The sequence below is a fragment of the Anas platyrhynchos genome, chromosome 2 (genome assembly GCF_047663525.1).
Source record: "Anas platyrhynchos isolate ZD024472 breed Pekin duck chromosome 2, IASCAAS_PekinDuck_T2T, whole genome shotgun sequence".
NCBI classification, from domain to species: Eukaryota; Metazoa; Chordata; class Aves; order Anseriformes; family Anatidae; genus Anas; species Anas platyrhynchos.
In genome coordinates, this window is record NC_092588.1 from 41,747,589 (window position 1) to 41,772,676 (window position 25,088).

Below are 25,088 nucleotides of genomic sequence, written 5' to 3' on the forward strand. Positions count from 1 at the left end.
GAAAAGGCACACGGAAACAGCCTTGGCACAACAAATGTGAAATCCAGCATGACTGCAACCCAGTCTGATAGCTCTCCCTTCCTTTCTCTTTCTCTCTCCCTAAACTGTGCACGCACACAAACAATAGCTCATGGGACATTTGGCAAGGAAAGGATCTTACAGTAAGACTGAGGAATTTTTAATGTAGTGCCCTTCTCAAGATTAAAGGAAAATGACCCAGTGACACTCAAAGATGCAGTTTCCAGATGTGAATGCAAAATGATTTAATGCTGATGGCAGGAATTCCAGACTGTCCAAGGCCAGAGTGTTAAAAAAATACACTCTACCACTTGATTTCATCTAGCTTCTTATCCTTCACATAAAGTCATTTCAAAATGCTGTAAAGCAGTGACAATACTCTGCAGACTAAAATGTTGGCTGGTCTCAGGTAATGGGCTCTGACTTGAAAACCACAAAAGCAAGGAAATTAAGAGTTTAGCCTGACAGTAGGCCCTTTTGTCATCCTGTTGTGCCCATTTATTGCAGCACTTATGGCATAACACCACAGGCTTATTGGAGACCCTGCAGTACCTAGAAACCACAGGACAGGTTAAATATGGGGTAGCAGCCTGAATGCTGATTCCTCCTTTGATCCTGAGCAGGTGAAGTCATATACCAGTTGTTACATTGCAGAGAGATATTTGGGGGGTGCCTTTTGTTTCTAATCTGCTGAGAGCAAGCATGTCAGTCATTCCCATTTTGATTTCTTTCCACTACCTGAACAGTGCATGATCAGTGTGGGGCTGGTTGAAGAGTTGCATATGGAGCAGGCGAAAGGTGTTTTAGATGTGTGGGCATAACTCTGGCTGCAATGACATTTTTGATTAAAAAATAAAAAGGCCCAAATGAGAGGGAGGCAAACTAAATAAAGCATGACTCAAGGCCTGACCAGCTCCAGCTCTTGGTGTCCCTGACTCCCGTGCCCTGGGGTGCAAAATAGGATTCTCTTGATACAATAAAGAGGTAGTAGAAGAAATCAAGGGTTGCAGAGAAAAGCAAGACAGGGCAGGATACAAACATTATGAAATTCTTTGAGCAGCTCAGGCCTCAAAAATGCGAGTGTACTTATTGTAAACAGTCAAAACAGAACATGCTTTCCAAAGTAATTAAGGCTCCCCAAACTTGAAGGACTAGGGAGAAATACCTATTTGGCTAAGTGGCAAAAAATACCAAGTGGAAGCACTTCAGCAGCATACTATTGACAAGGCAAGCAGGCGAAGGATGGGAGGAGAGAGATAAGACAAGAAAGAAAATTCTGTAATCCCATGGAGAGCCATATTCCACTCCACCAAAAGCCATCTATTGGAGACCCCATGTCTAAGTGACTGAAAATTGCAAACATTAATCCCAGTTATGAACTGTTGTTGTTTTTATGAGGGGTGTTGTGTTTAAAAATTTAGGGCAAAAATCCTCCTCCATTATCCGCACAGCGGATCTCGACTGTGATGCTCTCTCTTCCTCGCGGGCAGCGAGCTCCCCGCCTCCCTGGCGGAGGAAGCGCCCGCGGGTGGGGAAAGCTGAATTTGGAGCCCCTGCCGGCAGGGACGTGGCAGGGACACAGGAGCATGGGCACCCAGGGAGAGCACGAAATTACAGTCGAGATCCCCTGTGTGGCTCTGAGAGCACACTGCCCTTCACTAAAAGTACACTGCACGAACTCAAAATGCGCCTCTGCCGGAAACTTCAAAATAGTTTTGCCTGAGTTTGGAGCAATTAGTGCATCCACTTGCCAAAGTGAAGTCTTTAACTAAGTACACAAGATATCATGTGCTTCCCTACTTAATATCCCCCAAATTTGATTGCATATAAACACATCTGCTTAATTATGAGGTTGTCTCCCTGTGAAGCAAAAATTTCAATTTCCTACTCAAGCAATGGAAAGGGAAAATATTTTTTATTAACGTAATCCTTCCTGGACCTCAGCAATAGCTGCATTAACATTTCCAAGAGCTACAGTTTCATGAGGAGAACCTAGTTTGCAAATACAAATGCAAGCTTTGCATGCACAAAATGGAGGAACAGTGAAGCAGAAGGTCTGTGTGTCACTGCATTTGTTACTGCATTAGACACAGACCCAGCCAGGAAAGCTGTCTGACCTCCCCAGTTTCTCTGTCTTGGTATTATCTGAAAATTTGGGAGAATCCAAATTCAACGTATTTCTCATGCAATATAAACTCTTTAAATGCATTTGTCCTGTTCCTATATCTATATATTAGCGGAACCCAGAATCCTAACTGTTATGTGAGCTGCTATAAAATTGTATGCCGCCACTTTTCTAGATGAAAATGCTTTGAGATATCTTTGTTGTCAGTGCTACGGAACTAGAAAACAGGAACAGATTTCATTATAATACTGGGTGGAAGAATCTCCTCTGCAAAAAATATATATATATATATATATATATATAAAGGTTTCTTTTCAAGACAAAAGAGGTAGCATTTTCAGTTGTTTGATGTATGTCTTTATGTCTTCATGTTTCAGAAAGAACATGAGATGTATTAGCTAGTAAAAAGTTCCCACCCAAAGCATCAAAATTAATGAAGAAAAAAATCCACAGATAACCACAGACATCGTTCCATCAGAATCTTTAATGCGAACTGCGGTTGCATTTGATTTAAATGGGACTTGTGCTTCTTACGACTAGATGAAGCAAGACCCGGTTATACCTGACAAACAGTGCAAAGAGGGTACAGGTGAAGAAGTAGAAAGATGAAATGTAGATGTATTATTTCAACAGATGGTAACGGTACCACAGCAGCATGTTATTTTTTCCTTAGTTCAGGAACACAAACATGAGTAATCAATCATCACTGATTAAGTAATTATGGTACCCTACATGTTATCACTTATCTGGAATCCTTTACCTGTGTACATTATGGATCACCTTGTATTTTTTTTTTTCTTTTTTTTTTTTGCATTCAAAGAAAACCCACAAACCTGAACCCTACTGCGCTGCAATACAGTTCCAGGTTGTAAAACAGAACTCTACATTACTATCAACCTTTAAGCACTACAATTTTATTTATTTATTTATTTATTTAACAAAAGCAATTGGTTTCCAACAGGCTGGATAATAAGTCTTTTGACCTGCATTCTTCTCTGACCCATTAAGGTCACCCCTGTGCTCGGGCATATAGCTGACTTAGGAAATGCCTGCAAGTCCTGCATTTCATCTCCTGCCCACTCAAAATAAAGCTTTCTTTAAATGTGTCTGTACGGGTCCCTGAAGACCAGGGAAGCATCCCTGTAGTGGGCAATGGAGGGACAGAAGCTTCTGCCTTTATTAATGAATGCAGACCATTATGAGTCTGGCTGGCTCCTGCACTGTTCCCAGAAGCATATACTGTACGTGACTTAAAATGCTAGAATATTGACACAAAGCGAGCTGGGCACCCCTAAGGAAAATTACTCCTTGGATATAATGTAGGCTCGTAACAGCTATTAGAGTACAAAATAAAACCCTCTGGGATCAAACTGACATATACCGCATTCTACCTACTCCTCAAACATTAGAAGAATTTCTTTGTGAAGGCATTCTCAAGGACAGCATTAAACTGACTTTTGTAGCAATCTGCACCAGCTTTTTGGCTTACAGCTTTTAGTACTAAATCTCTAGTTTGAATCAATATAAGTACTATATCTTCCACATTAATCAATACATTTGGTTCAATACATGTTCTATTAAATTATACTTTCTAATCAAGATTTTCTGCTTCTCTTCCCTTCTTTTTATTCCAAACTTTTTACCCTGTACCATACTTTTCAAACTGTCTGCAGCTAGTAAGGGGACACTGGGTTTTCCAGAACTGAAGGGGAAGAAAGAAAAGCTGGCAGAAAAGGCAAGCCTAGCAAAACCTTAAGTGCAGCTGTAATGACGAATCACAAATTCAGCTTCACAGAGTCAACACAGTTTCCAGAACTTCAGTCTGATGCCTCATTACTTAGCCGATTGCCATGATATAAGACCTCTTCTGCAGAAAGCTCTGCATAGGAAAGTGGTGAAATACTACATCATGTGGAAAGGAGCATGGGGGAGGAGGGAACAGGCGTATGGCAAACAAATGAAACGTACTTAGACATAACTATAAGAAAAATCTCAGTAAAGACTGATTTTTATGCCCTTTCCTCAAACTTGTGCTGTTTCGGTGCTGCAGTGCACAGTTTCTTGTCAAAGCCCCATTGTATTGTGGCAGGGTTCTTTCCTGGTAAACTGTAACATGATTATACTCAAGTCTAAATTGATGAGATATTTAGATTTGTGAGATACTAAGATTAAATACACACTATAAATTAAGATGTAAAAAGACATAATTTAGTCCAAGTCTTTGGGGATATTTGAAACATTTGGATAGAAGATCTCTCTAGCAATCTGAGTGATGTACACAGTTACAGCAAATGACTTTTCCACACCTGTGTTAGGTTTGGTGGAATGTGGTTATTCTTCATACGCAGAGAATATGAAATGCAATGTCAAAATGATAAACACATATATTGCAGACACTTGCCGCTGTATCACAGATCAGAAATGCTACGCTGATGTCCTTGCTTATGGTTTCTCTTTCTTTTCTCCACATAATCACTGTGAACCTGCAGAAAAACTGTTGCATTTTCTTTTGACATTTAACATCATCTTACTCAGCTCACAATAGCATCTTATAATCCTTTCTAGATGACACTGTGTCACCATTAAAGAAAAAGGTGAAATGGCATAATAAAAGAGAAGAACAAGAATTTACAGAATTTAAAGATAGAAAAGACCCATTAGGGCGTTTTCTCCACCCATCTTGCCAATGTTGGATTACTGCCTATAGTGTAATTTCAAGTGTTTTGCCCAGTCCAATTTTAATTAGAGCTTCCAATGCTCCTCTTGGGAGGCTGTTTCACAGCTTCACAGACCTCAGGGTTAGGATTTTTTTTTCCTGATGTTCATCCCAGGAGAGGAAGAGGCTCAGCCAGCCCCAAATCACATACGAAATCAGAGCTGCATAGTCAGGAGCTGATTTCAGTAGAATATCTGGGCCATTTCAAAGCATCTGAATGCAGTCAACTTGCTTTCAATGCCTCAAAACATTAAGGCCCCCCTTCACTGCTATTGCAGCCAATTAAGATGATTCTATCATGCGGGCTTCTCAGGTTCAGCTACAATACAAGTAAATGTGTAGTAGAGGTGGGGTTTAGCTGTGTTCCCACAGTGAGAGCAATCCCTTCCACAGTCTACCTCCGCAAAATGTATTATCTGAAGGTTTTAACCGTGATATATCTAGGGCCATTCTATGCTATAATCTTTAGTTGTACTGACAATCATCTATGAGCCATGGTTTACAATCTATAAACAACTCTGCATTTTCACATAGGTGAAATACAAAGAGCAACTTCAGCTGAAACTCTTCATCAGGTGATGTGACCATAGATTACTACCCCCTCAAGTCCCTTTATTCCTTTCATAAAACATGAGTCATAAGAAATTAAATTATTATATCGGAAATCTTGGATCTAACAGATGTTTCTAATGTGTCTGATTGAGGAAATTATATTGTTTCTGAGACAAAAATGAATATATATTCAGAATGCAACACTTATCCTGAGTGAATGAGGGAGCTGGAAAGGAGATGATGTCTGACAGTTTTTCATAGGTAGGAAGCTAAACGGAGACTTTGAAGTGCTAGAGAAGAAATAAAACTCCAGGCAAGGTGTGCCTGCCACCAGCATCTTCAGTACTGCAGTGCAGCTGACAGAGCAGGAGTGTAGATGAATTTTTAAATGTACTAATATTGACATGGAGTTTCATCCAGACCCAGTTTGACCATCAGCATAGACCTAACAAAACACCATCACCGAAACTTGAGATTCCCAAGGAAAGAAGTATTTGATCTGAACTAAAACAGAGCTATTTCCACAACAAAGGAGGGGCCAAATCCCAAGAGAAACTATGTGCCCATAAATATCACTTATCTATGCATAAATACCACTTATGTGTGGTGAGTTTATGTTTACCAGCCTTTGAGAACCAGCTCTGTTCTCAGACATGATGGCCACTTAACCGGTCATCTCAGGTCATGACTGACCACTGTTCACAACGATAATTTAAGAAATGCTACACTGAACTACAGTTATTCAGATAAATTAGTTCACATAAGCTATGTGATTTGATATGATATGATATTAACATTTCTGAAATGACATGACTGCTAATCAGATCATTTGCTTAATCATATTTATGTAAAAGTCTCAGTATTCTGGTTCTTTTACTCAAACATTTCCAGCTGGACCACCGAAAACAAAATCATAAAAAAAACTTTGAATGGATAGCATGTTCTCAGGGATGCAAACTGCAAACTAAAAAACAAACAAAGAAAACCCAATACTGATTTTTCTTCAGAGACTTACATTAAGTCACTAGTAAAATGCCAGCGATTCCCTTTTGGATTGATTATTATATGAGAGTACCTACATCACAGATTTGCTGTATGGAAAAGAATGACATATATTTTTAGGTACAGCAAATAAGACCTTCATCGTTCTTACCAGAAGTGAACGGAGGTGAACAAAAGTGTCCGTTCACCATCTTTGCACCTTCCTCAATACAAGTGTCGGCAGGGGCTCCTGGTTAAGCCCCTGACATAAATCAGTGTAGCTCCAAGGCTGCTTTAACCTATGGTGCCAGGTAATAACCTTCCAGTGGCCTCCCTTACACTATCAGGTGTTTATTGAAATGCAATGGAACTTGCAATGACCTCTCCATTCTGGGCAAGGCATGTTTGGACGTATGATTACCTCTGTAAATGATGGTGAAAGGAGAGAGGGAAAGAGGTAGGATGAGTTCACAGCAATTTATCAAATCTGGGAAAAAACTCCATTCTATTATGCTGTGAAGTGGCTGTATTGCTAATCAGGATCCAAGCCTACATCTTGTTTGTAGAAAAACAAGGCTTTTGTGATGCTGTAAATGTTTTAAATTAATACACAGGCATCCTACCCCAATAAGAAAATTGTTCACTAAGTGGGAATAAAAGCTTAAACAAAAAATGCAAAAGGAGGCACTTCTGAGAAATATATCAAAAGTCTTATTACTTTAGAATATGATTACGATTACCCTGGTATAAATTAAGAGAAACTCCACTGAAAGCAAGGGAGTTACAAGATAGGGACAAGTATGAACAGAGCCAGGGCTGTGGAGTTTAAAACAAAATGAATATTGCTCATCTACTGATTGCTTCTCGCTCACCCTCTGCAGAGGGGATGGGCAGAAGTCTCTTCACCATGTCAGACACAGTCAGGCAAAGAGCAGGCTGAATGAATCCTGCTTATCTGCAGCTGCTGTGGAGTAGAGTAGCTGAGGACAAAAAGCTTTGATATGCAGCACCGCCCGATAAGATATTTGGGGATTGGGTCAGTGTTTTACAAACAGATGTGTTCAGTGGCTAGCTGTTGCTCTATTTTTATTTTTTCTTTGTTATGTTTAATTTATCATGCTGGTGCTTTCTAAACTACAACATCTGTAAACAAGTTTAGGTTTGACCTCCCTCCTATTTTACATCCACGAGGGGTACTCCTACTTCATACTCTAATTTCAGATCCCCTGAAGACAAACGAATCTGTGGAGACAGGTGTAAAACAAACAAACAAACAAACAAACACAAAAAGCCCTTGGTCTGACAATATGTGTTCATCTTATGTGAACACAAATTTACCTAGCTGGGAGTGAGGAACTAGCTCCTGGAACTGAAGCTTTGCTATGTACAGATTCCTTTATAGGTCAAACCCAATTAAACAAACTGCTGCTAAATATTTAACAGCTCAGCGCAGTAATTAGTGACAAATAATGGAAGCTTAAATTGATAATTGCGCAGAAATGTCCTCTTGGAAACATTACATGTTTCTTGCTTCTCCTGTGTATCTCACACTCATTGAATCCTGTTAGGTCTTTTCAGGGATTAAACTGACAAAGGAACCTGTATTTTACACACATCTGTTCAGTTCGCGATGAAGTTTGCTAGGACGTGTCAGCAGGAAACTTCCAAGTGGATCTTTTTCTTCTCAAATTCCCATTCTGGGCTCTCTGACTTGAAGCAGAGTAGCTGCTGGATCGAGTGAATTGATTTCAAACCTTAAACCAACCAGCAGCTCCAGAATTTCAGCTCTTGTCCATAGGATTCAAAAGGTCACCCAATTAAGATGGGGAAGCACACAGAGCTGTGATTTATATGCAAAGGGCAACCTTTAAAACAATGATCCTTCCCTGTTTTCCACAGGTGCATGTACAAGAATTCCTTTGAACAAAATTACAAGTGAAATTACAAGTTTCTTGACACTGCCTGAAAGGAAAGCGCTGTAACTTGTCTGCACTCTTATTATACGGGCGGACGCATCCCACACTTGTATCGATCGCCCGGTTCACCTCCCTACCTTGTGACATAATGCTCGGTATTGTGCTTATCAGGTGACAAAGGGACAGCCTGGAATTTGGATTCCCTGCACATTGCCAGCCAGTGCGTGCTGCCTTGTACAACAGCACTCAGCACACGGGAGGTTATGGATCAGCCCAGGATTAACACAAAGTGACTAACACAGCTTTCACTCAGCTAAAAGCAAACCCCAAACCAGCCCAGGTTTCAAATCACCAAACCCAGCTTTTGTGAACAAAGATCAGACCTGGTAGATATCTGGCATACATATGCCCAATTAAGAGAGAACATGTAAGCAGACTGGTATGTATTTTGGATCCAGAAATCAGAAACACAGGTGAAAATGTTTCCCCTCATCTGTGGTATGTCAATTTTAAAACGTGTAGAAAAGAAAAGGAAAGACAATGGAGTTCTGCTAGCTCTCCTCCCTTGGAAATGTCCAAGACCCAGACTCAGTTACACATTGATGCATCTTTTTCCTTCATGACAGTATGTAAGGAAATCCAGATTGAGCAGGTTTGATGGTAATGACCAAAGATTCCTGAGCTGATAAGCAGAGCTCCCATTGCTCTCAGTCTGTGACTTCCTTCACAGCTGGTCACTGTGCCAGCCCACACAGTGGGCTTGGACATCTTATCATCCTTATTCCTACATCTCTTTAAGCAAGGAGTAGTGGGAACTGGGGCAGTCGTTACATGACAGGCTTGGTAAAAGTATGAATTACAAATATACTTGTCCGTAAAGAAAACAGGGACCATTTTTGTCCCTTCAAAGGTGGTAACTAGTTAGGCAGTTAAGAACTCTCTATTGAAATGTTGTTCTTAGAATGACCCCACTGGAGTTCTCTTTAGTTTAAGAAATTCCATGCTGTGAAGGTGATTTTGAGACCAGAATGCTATTGTGCCCTTCAAAAAGTCACTACTTCTCTCAATTTTTTAAGGACATACACTGTAAATCAATAAATCTGGAGCGTTTACTGACATGTGGTACCAGAACAATAAAATTTTATGTCTGTCATTGTGGTTATTGGTTGTAAAACAAAGAAGTCTGGATTTTCTATTGTCTTCTGTTTTGTTGTCATTTGCATCTGTGTACAAGAAGTGTGAAATATGACCACAGCTAAACGGGAAGAATTTTACTCTCACTTTCGCCTCTTTTCAGAACCTATACAAGGGGCAAGACACAGAAGTCTTACCCCCTTATAAGCCCAAGGCATGCAGCACACATTTAACACTCCCCCCTCCCTCTCAACAAGTACTGCACACAGCAGCATCCTTCTATGCCTTTTTTTCCATCCTCCCCGGGAGGCGAGAAGCATCCCCCTCCCAAATGCCATTCTCGGAGGCTGGTCATCCCGTGTCCTGTCACACAGCTGGCCAGTGACACGTTGCAAGACAGACGTGTCATTAGAGCCAGCCTCGACCCCGCACTGACAGGCGAAGAAGTGCCCCCCTCACCCCTGGGCCTGGCTGGCGGTGCCGTGCCACTCCTGCCTCGATGGCTGTCTCCTGCTGGGGAGGCCAGCCTGGTGCAGCTGCCACTTGCAGCACCCCTTGCTGCCCGTTAGGGCTGTTTTTTTAGCCTGGCAGTCTCGTGATCAAGTGAAAAGGATCATGCTGAGGAGGGAAAATGACTGGAGACGACACTTACACTCGTTTGCTGCCTGTGTTTAGTGCCGAGCTGCCTGAAATACTGAACTTTAATTCCTTTACAAAAAGATGTGCTGTAGCTATGGTGAGGCTAATCTATAACCCTCGCAGTCTTATATAATTTGCTACTCCAAGTTAATTTTAATTCATTACAATAAAACCCACCTAATTAAAATAACTCTTTAAAGTGAAGTATTAGCTTGATCCTGGGGAAAAAAAAAAAAAAAAGGCAGAATCTTCTCATCAGAGGGCGATTCATCATACGGCAGAGCACGCTTACAGAAATGCAAAGGTAAAGCAATAAACAAGTACCCACAGCAGCGGGGCCAGGCGGAAAGGGGCAGGCAACAGGAGGCCTGCTCTCCCATCAGCACGCCGAGGATCCTGCCACACAGAAGTGGCACTTACTCTAATTTAAAGCTCTCGCAGTTACTTCACCTTGGCAAAATTTATAAACTAATAACTTCAGTAAACAGACGGGCGCTGCAAACAGGAAAATAAAACCAATGCAAAGATGCAGGCCCACAGAGGAAGCAGCTTTCCCAGAAAGTTACTGTCTTCAACAATAAGATAAAACATTTGTTTGGGGGCTACTCTTCTAGTCCCTGAAGTTCAATAACAGTTCTGCATTGTAACATTAGCATCAGCAAGATCTGCGCTGCCTCTTCACTCTGGTCTGTATTCTATTCTCTCCACAAATCTCTTCAGCATCTTAAGGCATTTTACAAATCGGTATGCTTGTGTTCTGGTCAGCTCAACCAAAGAAATACTGCTGGATTTGAAAGAACCTGCTCTGGGGCTTTGGCTTTCCCTTAAAATGTTGTTAAATTGTCAGGTAATCTGCTTTCAAAGTGCCCGCTCTAAAACATACTAATATTTGCAATTAAAGCTCACAGTCTTTCTGGTTTCTACTACTTTTTGTTTCTCAGTACCTATTAAAAATTACAAAAATGTAGTGTTCTCCATTTACATGCACAAAGAAGAAAACCAGAAAGCGATTACAAGGGTTAAGCAGCAAGCCTATGGAATACATGCAGCACAATATTGGAATGTTTTTTCTGTGTGTGTGTGCTGTATCCTAAAACACACCACTTTGTAGAAAGTTCTTTTCAAATCAAAGCACTACTACAGTAAAACAACTGCAGGCAACATTTCTGAGCCACGACGCAGTTTGTGTCAGAACGCTCATCACTTCAGGCTGACCTGTCAAACTATCTTTGGGAACAGGATAAAAAGGCAAATCTGCAAGTTGGTAAGAAACTTTTGAATGATAAAAAGTATGCGCTGCTCACGGACTACAGAAAATAATGCTGTGCAGTGCCAGCCGAGCTGTTCTGATGCTGACAGCAGATGTCTGCCCCTTCCTACTGCTTACAGGCACACCTGCTCGGGCTGTGCTCCTAAGACTACTGTGAGGGAGTCAACGTTGTGAAGCTCCAACAGACGAAACCAAATAAAAAATTAGGGCTCAGTTGAGTGATGCGGAGAAGAGATCGGTATTTAGTACTATACACGGGTACCTGCTATCAGCAGTCATGCTATATTATAAATTGCATGTGGATAAAGTCAGTGAGATGACAGTTTTGAACCTTGGGAGGCAATTTCTGGTGTTTATGTTTTCAGGAGATTCTCAGCACCTTGCAGAATCTGACCCCTGAATCCAACCCATGTACTTGGGTGGCTCAGTAGGGTCTCAAGATGCCTTGTTTTAGGCATCAGGGATTAACATTTTGGCCACGGGGCTTTTCCAGAAACTAACACAGTTGTCAAACAGTCTACAGAGCTCACCAGAGAATCATTTCTAAGGGTTTTGGAATCACCACTTTTCCGAGATATATTTCTCTATTAAGTTCTGCAGAACAGTCCAACATCTGCAGAGACTTACCATTCTCTGATAAATTTTTGTCATTTTCAGACTAATTCCTATACAACCACCATATATATTTTTTTTAAATCCTTGTGGCCTAAACATTCAAATCTTGGGCCAGCTCAGTCCTCAGTGCATGTTAAAGCATTCATAAGGCTGCCCGACCTTATGCCAGCCTGTAACAGCCCCTGAGGGATTTATATATCAATTAAAAAACCCTGGAATTCATTGGAGTCTGAGACGTGCCTGCAAGGACCAAAAGGGAGTGATACAGAACCAGCTAGCAAAATAAACAGGAATTGCTGCATACTAAGGGAATCCTTGGCTGTCTGACTAAAGGTACCTTTTATACTGGCAGGGGATGCAAATTGGAGCCCGAGGATCCGCACTTTCATTTTCAAAGCACTTTGCAAACATCAACCACTTCACCTTCACACCATTGCTTCGAGGGAAGTAAATATGTGCAGTTCCAGCATCCTCTGTTTTCTGGAGGTGCAAAGAAGCACCCGGTGTTTTTTTACAGGCACAGTCTGTGTTCACACACAAAAGGGAGCTTTTGACAACCTCTTCCTTTGTGGGCAAATGAGCTTCCCAAGGCCACCAGGGGAATTAGTGGCAGAAAAGGGATTAGCAGAGAGATCCTGATATCCAGCCCGGTGCTCAGTCTGCCCTGCCTCTCCTGGAAGACACCAAGGCATCCCACTGCATCCCAGCCATACGCTGCGTTGTTGTACAGGGCAGATTATTGCATGTCATCCTTTATAATCTCTCCTTTAAGAGGGAGTCTACCCGCTTCCCATGCGTTCCCCCTCTGCTTCCCCCCGCAGATGGTGGCAAGGTTAGAGACAAGTTGTTTTCTCAAGGCTGAGATTAAAAATGGCTCTGTGTTTTGCTAAGCATTCCTCTGAAGCATGGGCAGCGCGTGCGTGTGTGTGTGTCTGAGAACGACCCCAGTGAAAGGGAGGAATGAGAGATGCTAAACAATGCTGCACAAAGTTGCAGACTGTTCGGCTACAGGCCAGAAAATGAATCCAATTTTTCATTCTGTCATTATAAATATTTCAGTGCAAATGGTACTGATTTTCTGCAACTGTGGTTAAGCAAAGGGCCTCTGAGTGAATATTTAAGAAAAAAAAAAAAAAAAAAGGAAAAGGAGAAGAAGGAGGAAGGGGAAAGAAAAAAAAAAAGAAAGAAAAAAAGAAGAGGGAGGGGGGAAATTAAGGTTAGCAACCAATTAATTTCAAACTTCAACAGCAAAAAAAAAATCTGGGAAAATTTCTATAGCGATGTGGTGTATGTGACTCCAAGAAGGAAGAAAAAAAACATTTACTCTGCTCTTCTTCTGACAGTTTCTCATAAAATATCTGCAGTCCATCTATCTTTTAGTACTCCAGGCTCCTCTGGAGAGCAGAAAATAGTAGTTTAAAGCTCACTTCAGTGCCAGTCTGCGGGAGATTGCTTTCCACAGGACCCCTGCTGATGGAGGCCTAGGGGAAGAGGCCCAGGAGTTATTCAATCAGTCCAAGGCTCTGGGGCGGCTGGGGGTCCGCTGAGGGCTGATTATAAAGCTGCCCTCCTGTTGCCTGCCTCCGAACAGAACGAAATGAGCAGCCTCTTGCTGAGCAGATTCTGCAAGAAGGAATTTCACCTGTCACGGAGTTTGTCAGAATTTCAGGATTTATCTTGGTGCAAAATTAATAAAATACCAACTAGGATTTCAGCCTGACTACTCAGCTGTGTCATCTCAAAGTGATCTTTCACCTAAGAAAACCTGGACACGGAGCTACTGAAGTCATCCTTGCCCTACTTTTGCTCTGGAACTTCAGCAGGATGCTATGACTGAATAACAAAACCATCAGATGTGGGTTTCCTGACAATTACACTGAACGTCAAGCACTGGGTGGGTGCTACTGTCCTAACGCGTGACCTTCCACCTTACTTCCGTGCTTCCCGAATCTCCCTGGAATAAGCTACGAATCTGAAATATAAAAAGATCATTTCTGTAGTTTATAACCTAGTAGGTCCCTTATGGCAGCACATCTGTTAAGTTCATATGCTGGTATTCCAGGTCTGGATTTGATTTATAAGTTTTAAAGGAGTACAAACAACAGACTACATAAGATTACATTCAGTGAAACCCTGCAAATTAATATTGCTGTGACAGTCAAGTACATGGTCCTTTAACCATATTCTGAGTCTAATATCTATCCTTGCAGTAAAGTGCCAGGTTGATAAAGCATCATCTCAAGCTTCTGTGAACAGAGTTCCGCTCTTTCCAAGCTAGACAGTCTCACCGGTCTTCTGACAGTGCCTTACAGCAATAATAATAATAAAAAATCTTCGTATACTACCTATTTAAGTAAGATTGTGCTAGCTTATAGCACATGGTCACGTGAATTTCAAGTCTCAGGTAGCATAGAAGCAATTAACTTGCAGCCTGCAAGAGAGCTTTTCTTTTAAAAGGGGAGATCAACTCGTAGAAAATAAAATTGTTGTCAGCTATGCTAGCTGACGGGTAAATAAATATTATTAAATTTACAATGCCATTGGTTCAACTCATGGAAAACTCACGGAAAAAAAGAGATCCACTGTACCAAGAAACAGCAAAATATGCCCAGATTGGGAAGAAAGATGCAATTAATAGCTCTTACTCTACATTGTGGAAATTTCTGTACCCTGTTCAAAGCTGTTTGCTGTCTGAAGTAACAAATTTACCTTTCGATCTGCTCGTCAGCATTTTCGAGGGAGAGCTTAAAACAAATGGTAACACATCCCTTTCTTACCTCCTCACCCTTTAAATGACAATTCAACGCTAATACTCATCATAAAGCCACCTTTACCAGGCAGTAGTAGTCTGACAGTTTTAACACCAAGAGATCTCACAGCAAAGAGAGAGAGAAAGCACGCAAGTGGATGCACAGATGGTGGGAGGGGACACAGGGTGCTCTCAGCAGGCTACAGTGGAGATGCATTAACTCCACAGAGGGATAAGGGCTTCCCACCAGTACAGTCATGAATTATAACTGAGCATGGGAGTGAGTTCTTAGTGCCTGTCTCACAGCAAATATACTGTTCCATTTTCCTGCACGGTCACCTTTCACCTTTACAAACTCAAAGCAAAGCAAAATGCACCACTAATATTAACAGTAGCTCGGTTGCTTTATATTACACAGCACACATCTATCTGTAGACACAAAGTATGGAGGGGAGCAGTGCATCCACTGACACAGAGTACCCACCAAGCTGATTTACACAGCCACGATCGGTGCCTGTGCCTAGCGATTCTGCTGCAAAATGAGGCTGTAACAATGCAGACAACCAACTAAAGCTGCATGTAGAAATGTGTGTAACTCAGCAGTATTGGTTCACGAGGACTGAATCATCTCTTTCCCCCTTCCCTTGTTAACGGGGTGGAGGACATTCATTTCAGCTTTGAACACAAAGGAAGCTCTACTTAAAAAACACCACAAAAGCCTACAAAAACACTACACTCTTTTTCCACCCAAAATCATATTTTAGCCTCAGCCTGATCAAAGCACGGTGAACCTGACCCCGGTAACAGGTAGGAAAACTAAACCTGAAAGCTGTTCCTCCTGGCTGGGGTTTTGTAATGAACAGCTCCAGTTGTGTAGCCATCTGCATGTGAGTCCCTTTGACTAATGTTTGGAATGGAGCAATCTAATGATGCTGATGCTCTAAGAAAAGAAAAAAAAAAAAAAGAAAAAAGAAAAAAAGAAAGAAAGACACCACTTTTGAGCCAAGTTTGCTGTTTACTGGAGTTTCCTGGACGTGTCTCTTTATGAATCACTGACCACACCTTGTTTTTACAAACTATCTGCACCTCCTCCCTAGGGGAATTCATCCCCTCCCAACTTTCCTCCTACTCAACAAACCTATCAATGGAGAAAACTTGTTATTTTAGGCGGCTGAAAATTTGACCAATTTAAAGGATTCATTTACCATGCCTTTCACTTTCGTTTAAATCCTCAGTGCTCCTGTTCTAAATGACAGCACCGCAAGCGCTGCTTTTAAGCACTATTCATCTTGCCTACCACATCTCAGCCTTTCACACAGAAGGCTGCTCTCTCTCCAACAATGGAGTCTTACTCCTTTATAGCTGGAGGGCAGAGACTGTTACGAGCTGTAGACTTGCTGCAAATATCACAATAAAGGATACAAATGTGAATTTCTCTTAAAATACAGGTTCAGCTCTGGAGGTACCTCGCTTTAGAAAACTCTGTCAAGAGCAAACAATATATCTTCCTCCAAAACGCACAGCAGCCACCCAGCTGAAGCTGCTTTTCCAAATGATCTAACGTGTCAACGGAATCGGGATGATTGTGAATTTTATACCTTTCCCCATTTTGTGTCTCTAATCGATATTTTACCTTCCTTCACACTTGACATACTCAATCTTGGTTTGGCAGCATGTCTTACAGAACTTTAAAGACAAAGATCAAACATCCCCCTCTCTCTCCAAATCTCTGAGTTCGGGGAGAAGTGGGGCTACTGAGCTAAGCTCTGTGGTGGAAGAAGGTAGGGGTTGGACTACAGACCCTGGAGGGTGGCAGGTTTGCTGATACTGATCCCTATGCACCAAAAAAACATAGAAGGGTGAGGATGCTGGGGTATAGCAAGGTCACCGCAACCCCGTGCTAGCACTATGGGGGGAATTTGGGGCAGATCTCGAGTGACAAGCTTTCAGTGCTAGCGTTGTGCCATCACTCATTGGGAATCGGCAGGACCAGTGGAGAGTGGAGCCAGGAATGAGGAGCTTATTCACAGGGACGGAGGGAGGGGGGCCGGCAGCAGGGCAGGGGGAAGGGAGGCAGATTTGCAGAACTGGCCATGAAGCTCCTCAGTACACCATAGCTGGATGCTTCATAAAGTCACACTGATGGCAGTCCCGGAGATGGCCATCTGTTGTCAGCTCTGGGCCAGATGAAAGATAATATAACGGCAGCTACTGGTAGCTAACAGCAGGGCAGTTGTAGGAAGGAACGCGTCCTAGAATGAAGAAGTGGTGCTTCCTGTTTAGCACAGAAAATCAGTCATCGATATCAACTACATTAGCAAGAAATTAATGGATGGACAATTAAGAGAACTGAACTGATCTACCAGGGAAATCATTCACATGCAAACACAGCGCTTATTTCTTCTGCTTACTCCAGGTGTATTAGCCAACTGATCTGACTAATGACGAGGTGTAGGCTGAAATGGTCAGGGCACAGATGATAAAAACTCATTTTCTGCAAAGGGCAGAATTCCATTTCTAATGATTATTTGTGGGTCAGGGAATACATTTACTGCTTTCCCTGCCCCCAATCTACAACAAGACTCCCTGATGTTCACAGAGGTTTCTACAAGGACTGAGGTTAGAAATTGGCCTTTATGTAATAACCGAACTTCCCCTTATTACTATCATGATTTATTTTTACAAGTGTCTGATCATTATTATCAGCATCACTCAGCAGAAAAATGTTGGCCTTGTAACCACTATTATTTCTATCTTGTTTCGTTCTTTGCCCCATAACCTCCTTCCTGCTTTTCTACTCCTTTGCCTTTTGTTTTCCCTCTTCTGCCTTCCTGTGTATTTTCATTTCTGCAGCAACTTATGATTTGCTTCTTTGGACTGAAATCCTGCACACTTTGCTGTTCCATTTGCTAAAACAATCAGAAATCCTGATGTTAATGTTGGCATGTAACATCATTGCTGTGTTTCAGAATCAACACTTAAAAAGACAAAGGAAAGTGAAGCTTATCCTCTCTCTGATTGCCATTGTTTCCGTCTGCTTTCAGACTGGAGACAACAAACTTCACTTAATATTTTCATAACACAGTCTTTGCAGTCACAAGGCTTACTGTATTTTCTGTTTATGCAGAATATATTTAATGCTGACCATCCCAGCCAATAATGTGACCAGATCCAAAGTATGGGTTAACTTTTTTTTTGTTGCAACTCATTTTTTTCAAAAATAGATATCTATATTTTACATATATATATATATACAGGCATAAAAGAGCATAAACAGGAAGGAGTAGGTAAGATAGGGACATATATTCAAGTATACACACATTGGTTACGACTCCATCCCCCTTGAAGAAGAAGGAATATACATTTTTGCTTATTTTTGTATGGGTATATTGTGGGTGTAGCTTAGTACTTATTCTGGACATCATACCTAACTTCCAATCCTTTTGCCATTTTTCTGTTCTGTAAGTCTGAATTTGTTTTCAAGATAAAAGTGGTTTATTTAAAGGTAATACTCATCAGACAACTGCTACATGTAGCAGTTCTGTAATTTCATCAATAATATCATCCAAGCATCTGAAAAAAAAAGCAGAACTGTGACCAATTCAATAGCTGCAGAAATTTGAGGAATGTTTTCTCAGGGAATTTTGTGAACACATCGTTTCCTGCTTATTTACAGGAAACAGTTCAGAAAGTTTCACAAGTTGACCGTGTTGCATGTAGATTTATAAGTATATGGAGAATGTGGGAACAAGTAAGAACCAGCCCATCTTTGTCAAGCACTATTTAGTGAAATCAAAATGGTCCCTATAAAACTCTGGCACTTGGGGCTTGGTGGGCTTTGCAATGTGCTATAAATATTCATGGTCTTACAAACTACCCACAGGGAGTGTTTACATTTGAATAGGCCAATCAAAGGCTGGTGAACTCACCAGCTCCAAACCTGGAAATTTCTTATTTGGAAAAGAATCACCACATGAAAACCTAATATGGCTGTAACACTCCTGTATCCCCAGCGGGGAAGGGGCATTCTTTTTTTTTTCAGGAATTCTTTTTTTTTCTTCTTCTTTTTTTCTTCTTTTTTTCTTTTTGGTATTTAACCTTTGTTTGACATTGAAGCAAAAGACATGTAGGGGAAACACTTTGAAGGTATGTCCTTAAAGAGCTAATGCGGGGGTGTCTCTTGTCATTCTTCTCATGATTGCCTTTTTGAGAAAATTTGCAAAGAAAGTAATTCCCCCTTCTACGGAAAGAAGTCTCAAGCCTCAAGAATATGAGCCTGAACTTTTTAAATCTTGAATGACATAGAAACATACTTCATCTGCTTGGGCGTTGAGAATTTCCAGGGACATCCTTTTAAGCATGGATTATCTTAGGGAAATAAAATGCAGTTGATAAAGCCACATGCATACATGCACCCATGGGCACACACCTACATTTTCCTTGAAACAGAAAGCACTGTAAGGGTTCAGGAAACAAAGCACTCAAACTAGTAATACTTGCAACACATGCCTCTCTATCTAGTTCCCTTAAAACATAAGCAGTAATTACATTCCTATCTCTGGCACACATATTGTTATCAACATACTCCCTCACTTGATAGAGACGATGCATGGTTAAGTGGAGCAAGTTAGTACCAGACTTTGCAACTGAATCCAGCTCTACTGACTCCCAGGCATCTGCTCTGACAAAAGCAACCTGCTAAGGACTAAGACCAACATTAGTGAACGTGGTGCCTGTATTTAGACATTAAAACTGTTTTGCTGAAACCTTACAAAGAGGCTGTGGCTGCTCATCACCCATGCTTTTACTAAGGTTGCTAACTTCAGGCATTTATGACCTGATTTTCCGATGTACTCAGCACCAGCTTCTTGCATTGGCCTTAACTACAGCTGGAGGTGCTCAGCACCCTCTCAGAAATAGGCCATTGAGTTTAAAAATGTTGGCCTAAAGCTTTGATTGTTAATTGGATTTCAGGTAGACTTCTTTTTAAGAAGAGCTGACAAAGTTATTCCCTGCTGGCTTGTGGCCTTTGGGGCCTAGAAAGCCAGCATCTCTGTTCCACTCCTCAGCCTAAGAGTTTGGGGACCTAGAAATGCCAGAGCTAATCTCTAATTTCACTTAAAAATGTTTTGAGGCCTTTTCTCTGTGAAGCAAACATCCTTGAAAATGTAACTTCACCTGCAGGTTTGAAAGTTTTGTCCCTGTTTTTGTATAAAGAGTATAAATTATTCATGCTCTCCCCTGTTGTCATGCAAGGCTTACCATTGGGATCTACACAACACACAGCCTCAACTCTCTTGGGGGCACTGGCAAAACAACTCCTACCTGGAGGTTGTGGTGCCACTGCTGCTATGGCTGATGCTACTCCCACACCAACCTCCTTCCCAGCTGGTCCCCAGAAGGAGGCACAAGGAGGCAACTCCAGTCCAGGTCAATTAGCAGTGTTCTCTAGCTGTCCCCATACAAGAAAATATAGGAATTGAATCCCAGCTCTCTTACCGTTTCCAGTAGTGGTTTTGGTCAATACTTTTATTTTTTTTCAGTAGCCTAGAGTTTGCTTAGCAATCATCTAACTCGGGGTAAGGGTATTTTTAAAAAGTTTGCACAACACTGAGATCTTTGGGAGCATTTTACAATGCAGAGGACTTTGGAAAATGTCACCCTTAAAGAAAAGAAGTAAAGACTAGAAGATAACTTTCAACATAGCTAAACGCTGGAGCATGAAAGTGTTTCAAACTGGACATCCAGAAAGGGACACACATAAAGTTACATAAAACTTCTGGAGACTCTTCTGTGCTGCTCCTGCCTTGCTCTGCTTCATGTATGCTCCACTGTCAGCTGCTTGCACCAGGAGTTGCGAATGTTCTCCTGCTGTTTTAAACAACGTGAATAACATCTGCTGTGAGTGCTTCATTCTTTCTTTCATTCTTTCCCTGGGGAAGGAACCGTGTATTTCAGTTTGGAACAGCTCTGTTGTGGGCTGGGGTTTTGGGAAAGGTTTAGAAATCTGTGCTCAGGTACGTGTTATATGAGAGAAGGGAGCCTTTGGCACCTCTAGGTGCCGACACTCTTAAAAACGTAAGCTGAGGATGTTCAGGGCAATACTTTACTGCAGTGGAAGTCACTTCTGCATACCTGGGTCAGCCTGCAGGAAAGCTGTAGCTCCCATGCACAGTAAGCTTCAGCTCTTTGATAAAAATACTCACAAAGCAGGGCTGTCAACTAAGGCACTGTTACCAAAAGGGAAGAACTTCTCAGGTGATCTCAGAGACGTGCTGGACCCAGAATGAGTCTTAGAGCACAACTGGGCAAACACGTAGGAGGGCAGTGCAGACAGCAAGAGAGCATGCCGAATGTGCTCCTGGTCTCTTTTTGCTACTGAGGATCAGTGCTGCAGATCTCAGTATTAGCTGGAATGTCCTCCAGTCTGATGGCTTCATGCCCAGGTATTCTCTGCTGATGGAGTCCAGACGGGAAGCAGCAAGGGCGTGAATCACTGAAGCCAGGTCCCTTTCCAACAGGATGGGAAGTAACTGCTGATCCAATTATTTCTTGCCCTAGTTTTTATGTCTGTAAAGTGGGGATACTTAACTACCCCATGAGCAACTAATTATTAGCTATAAAATGTTAAGTAAATGCTCTATTTCACGAAAAAGAGAAGCAATTTTTTGTAGTGGGCAAAATGGTCTTGAGAGGCCATGTAATCTTGGCTAGTATCATATTCAGAATGAACTATCACCACTGATAAAACACTGTTCCTGTACAATTACTCAGAATTTCTACTAGACATTGTTACCTCTCTGACCCATCAACATAAAATAAATCTAAAATTAAACCATTCACTCTGGGTAATACCCCACAATGCCTTCTCACAAACATGCCTTCTCACTAACAGCAAGGTGTGTTGTGTTGGCTATGGAAGGAACACTAGGACTGGAAGTAGGAAAGGAGTGGCTACTTCTCATCAGGTACAAAGGAAGCACTATCATTCATTCAAACATCTAAGTCTAAGTCTGAAGTCTAAAGAAAAAAAAAAACAGGCACTGGAAATAGCATGATGATATGAAAGGGAAGTTTTAATAGGCAAAATTGACTTTTTCATGATTTATTGAAAATTCAACATTAAATTAAATTAGCAATAGGTTTCTTTACATCCTTACAAATTAAAAATTCAGTATAGTGGATGATGAATGGAGAAGAGTGTTTTAGTTAAATCTGTACAGAAAGCTGTATGGTCATGCTCCATCTGTAGAGAATTTCAACTTCTGGGAGACATCAATGCACTGTATAAGAACACCTATCTTATGGCTTCCTTATCTGATACTCATATCAGATATATTTCTCACTTTAAAGATTGTTACAAGCCTAATTCTCTGACTCTGTTTATGAAAACTGCTTATTGTACTAAGCACGTCTTATTGAAAGTATTCTATTCTAAAGAATAAACATCAAACTTTATCAGCTCCATTTCAAAAGTGTAAATACACCACATAGTCATTTGAACACTGTGGAACACGTAAGTGTGCAAACTCAAAACTCAGAACACCCTTTAAACATCCCGTTCCATTACATAAGGTTTCTATTTGCTTCGTTTCTGCAGTGGTAGTATCATCTTCAAAAATTTAAAACTAGCTCAATAGCTATGGAGCACAAAGCTATTTAAAGGAAGTGGTAAAGGTGGGAGAAGAGTGAGCTATGGAGAAGATTAAAACTAAGTCTTGCACGTTTTCTCTAAGAAAGGCACATATTTTATCAATTAAATTTGCAAACAGAGAGAGACCAGAGTAGTAGATAATGTGGAAGTATCAGCTCAGGACATCAGGTTTCTAGTCCTATATTGGCCACCAAGGGAAGCTTGGTAGTGAGTGAGGAGACAGTAACTTCCCCAAGGTGAGAAGAATGTAGTATATATATTCTCATGTTCATGTAGTCTGGTTTTCCTGGAACAGGAGTCAGAAAATCAAAAGCAATGAAAGCAAAGAATCACACTGGGCCAAACACCAAGTTAAGCACCATTATAGTGCATTTATTTTCTGTACCCCTGAATTAATTCCTTTTAATTATCAGCTGTGCTATACACATGGAAAGGGCTTCTATGTTATTGTGTTCTGCTCTGCTCAATCTTGCTCTTGTTCTTATTCTGCCCTACAGCCATGGAGCGCTGTCCATGGCTTCTAATCTGAGATGATTAGCATCTCTCATGCATGGGAGATGCACTTTAGATGCATGTTTAAATTAAAAGCAAGAAACTGCTCCTGTTAGAGGAAATAAATAGACTGTTATGCTGCAAGCCCCAACACAAGCCACGGTAATGTGAAAGGATAGAGAAACATAACCCGGAGGCTAGTTGCCAAAGATTCCACTGCTTCAGCTGGTAGATAGCCTGAACAAAGCGATGCTTCCTAGAAGAGGTTTTAAATGAGATCTTGAGATCAATGTATTTTCAGTAAAAGCAGACTCCAAAGGTCAGTACCTACTGCTCTGCCTAAGTGCTTTGCTGCCCTTTTACCATCCTGGGTAGATAACTGGAGGTAAGAGCAGAAAGCCAGTGATCCCAGCATATGTGAATGGCGTGATGAAATGGCATTTTTTTTTAAACATAATGAATTCTCAACTGGGGTGGGGCTACACAAGTTAATTAAAATAATAAACATAATGAATTAAATGAATAAGAAAATGAATACCTTTCCCTTTTTGCCAGCGTAGATAAGCCAGAGAGAGGCTGTCTCTAAGGGTATGGAGATGTGTTCTGTTAAGAGCCTTCTGCAGCACGGAACAACCAACACACTGATTGTCACCTAGCCAATGTAGAGCATAATTTGTCTCTCTGTGGGGACATCCTTTTGTGCCCTTCACTAGAAAACCAGGTGCTTCAGTTACGTTGAAGTTTTAATGAACTAGGCTTAGATGGAGACAGCAAAATCTTGCCATGAGTCTTGGGCAGGGATGAATTTTCAGTGGAAAATCATGTGCTTTTATTATAATAAAAATGCAGAAGGCAGCTGCTGGGGACCCCATGTACTTTGAACCGAGATCGTATTTTAGAGAGACAGATCAGCAAGGAGGTGATGTTACACGTCACCTGGATCTCCACATTTTGCATCTTCAGAATCCAGTTATCTATTCTGCCTTTTTTAAAACCAGTCTGAATTCTGCTGTTAAAACTCATTTCTATCCTATTGTTCCTGTTTCTTCTCACAATTTTATTTTGCATACCTGTACTTTCTTCCTTTTTTTTTTTTTTTTTCCTTTTTTCTTCCTTTTGGTCTGATTTCTCTAACAATCTCTCCTATCTCTTTTCAGACATTGTCGATCTCCACTTCTACCCACTTCTGTATTTTGATTAATGATGAAAAAAAGAATTTGTGAAAATCAATAAGCCAAAATATTTGAATATTTTCTTCCTAAAAACACAGTTTCAACTTATTGGAAGCACTTTGAAAAAAAAACAAACCAAAACAAAACCAAAACCAAAACAAACAAACAAACAGAAAACAACAAAACCAACACACACAGAATATCTTGACTGAAAAAAAAGAAAATGATTCCACAAAAACCATGCTGTGGCTGAAGCAAATACAACAAAATTAGTTTCTGACCTTTCCTCATTCCACTCCGTTTCTGCTTTATTTTTCCCACAAGTACAATAACTATCTACACAACTCAGATCATTTTCTGACTTCAAAACTCAGCCCTGCCTCTTCCTGTCTACCACTATGTAAGACTGTTTTTTTCCCCCTAAACATTTAACTTTATCTTTTCTTTTCCTTGTCCTCCTTCCAGTTTGGTTCAGAGTTTGCATGTAATACCTAATACAGACAGAAAATAAACCACATTTGGATCTGTGAGAAATAGGAGAGAAATTCAGCACAGGCACTTGAAAGTATCATAGGTATGGTCCTCCGGATGACCTCTGGGTCCATCAAGACAGAAGGTAAGAAAGGCTATCAAAAAGGCTTTCTTCCTTATTGCTTCCATGCAGAAATGGATTATTAGTGCAATCTACATGAACACCAAACTCTTACACAACGAATCAATACATGATTTAAATTCTCTTATTTCTTTTTTCTCCAAAAAAAAAAAAATGTATCCCATATCATCACACCAAACATTAATATCAGGTTTTCAGAATGTAAAACTTTCAGGAAGTGAAATACAAAATGAATGTACGGGTGCACATGCCAAACTAGCCTTTTGCCTCTGCTGATGAGATTAAATCCAGATCTAGTGCAAAGCTGAATTAGTTGTGCACACTCCACTCAGTTAAAAGACTTAGAGATGGGAGCATATGCTACAAAAAAAAAAAAAAATACTGGAAAATCTTGAGTGCTGAAAAATCTTTTAATTGCAAATAAAAATAATGTGGCGGGCTG

General features: G+C 40.9%; 1 protein-coding gene across 13 annotated transcripts in view; it reads right to left on the bottom strand.

The window, feature by feature from the left end:
- The window catches only part of ZNF521 (zinc finger protein 521), a 232,079-nt gene that overhangs the window by 1,999 nt on the left and 204,992 nt on the right, over positions 1 to 25,088 (bottom strand). The window lies entirely within an intron of this gene.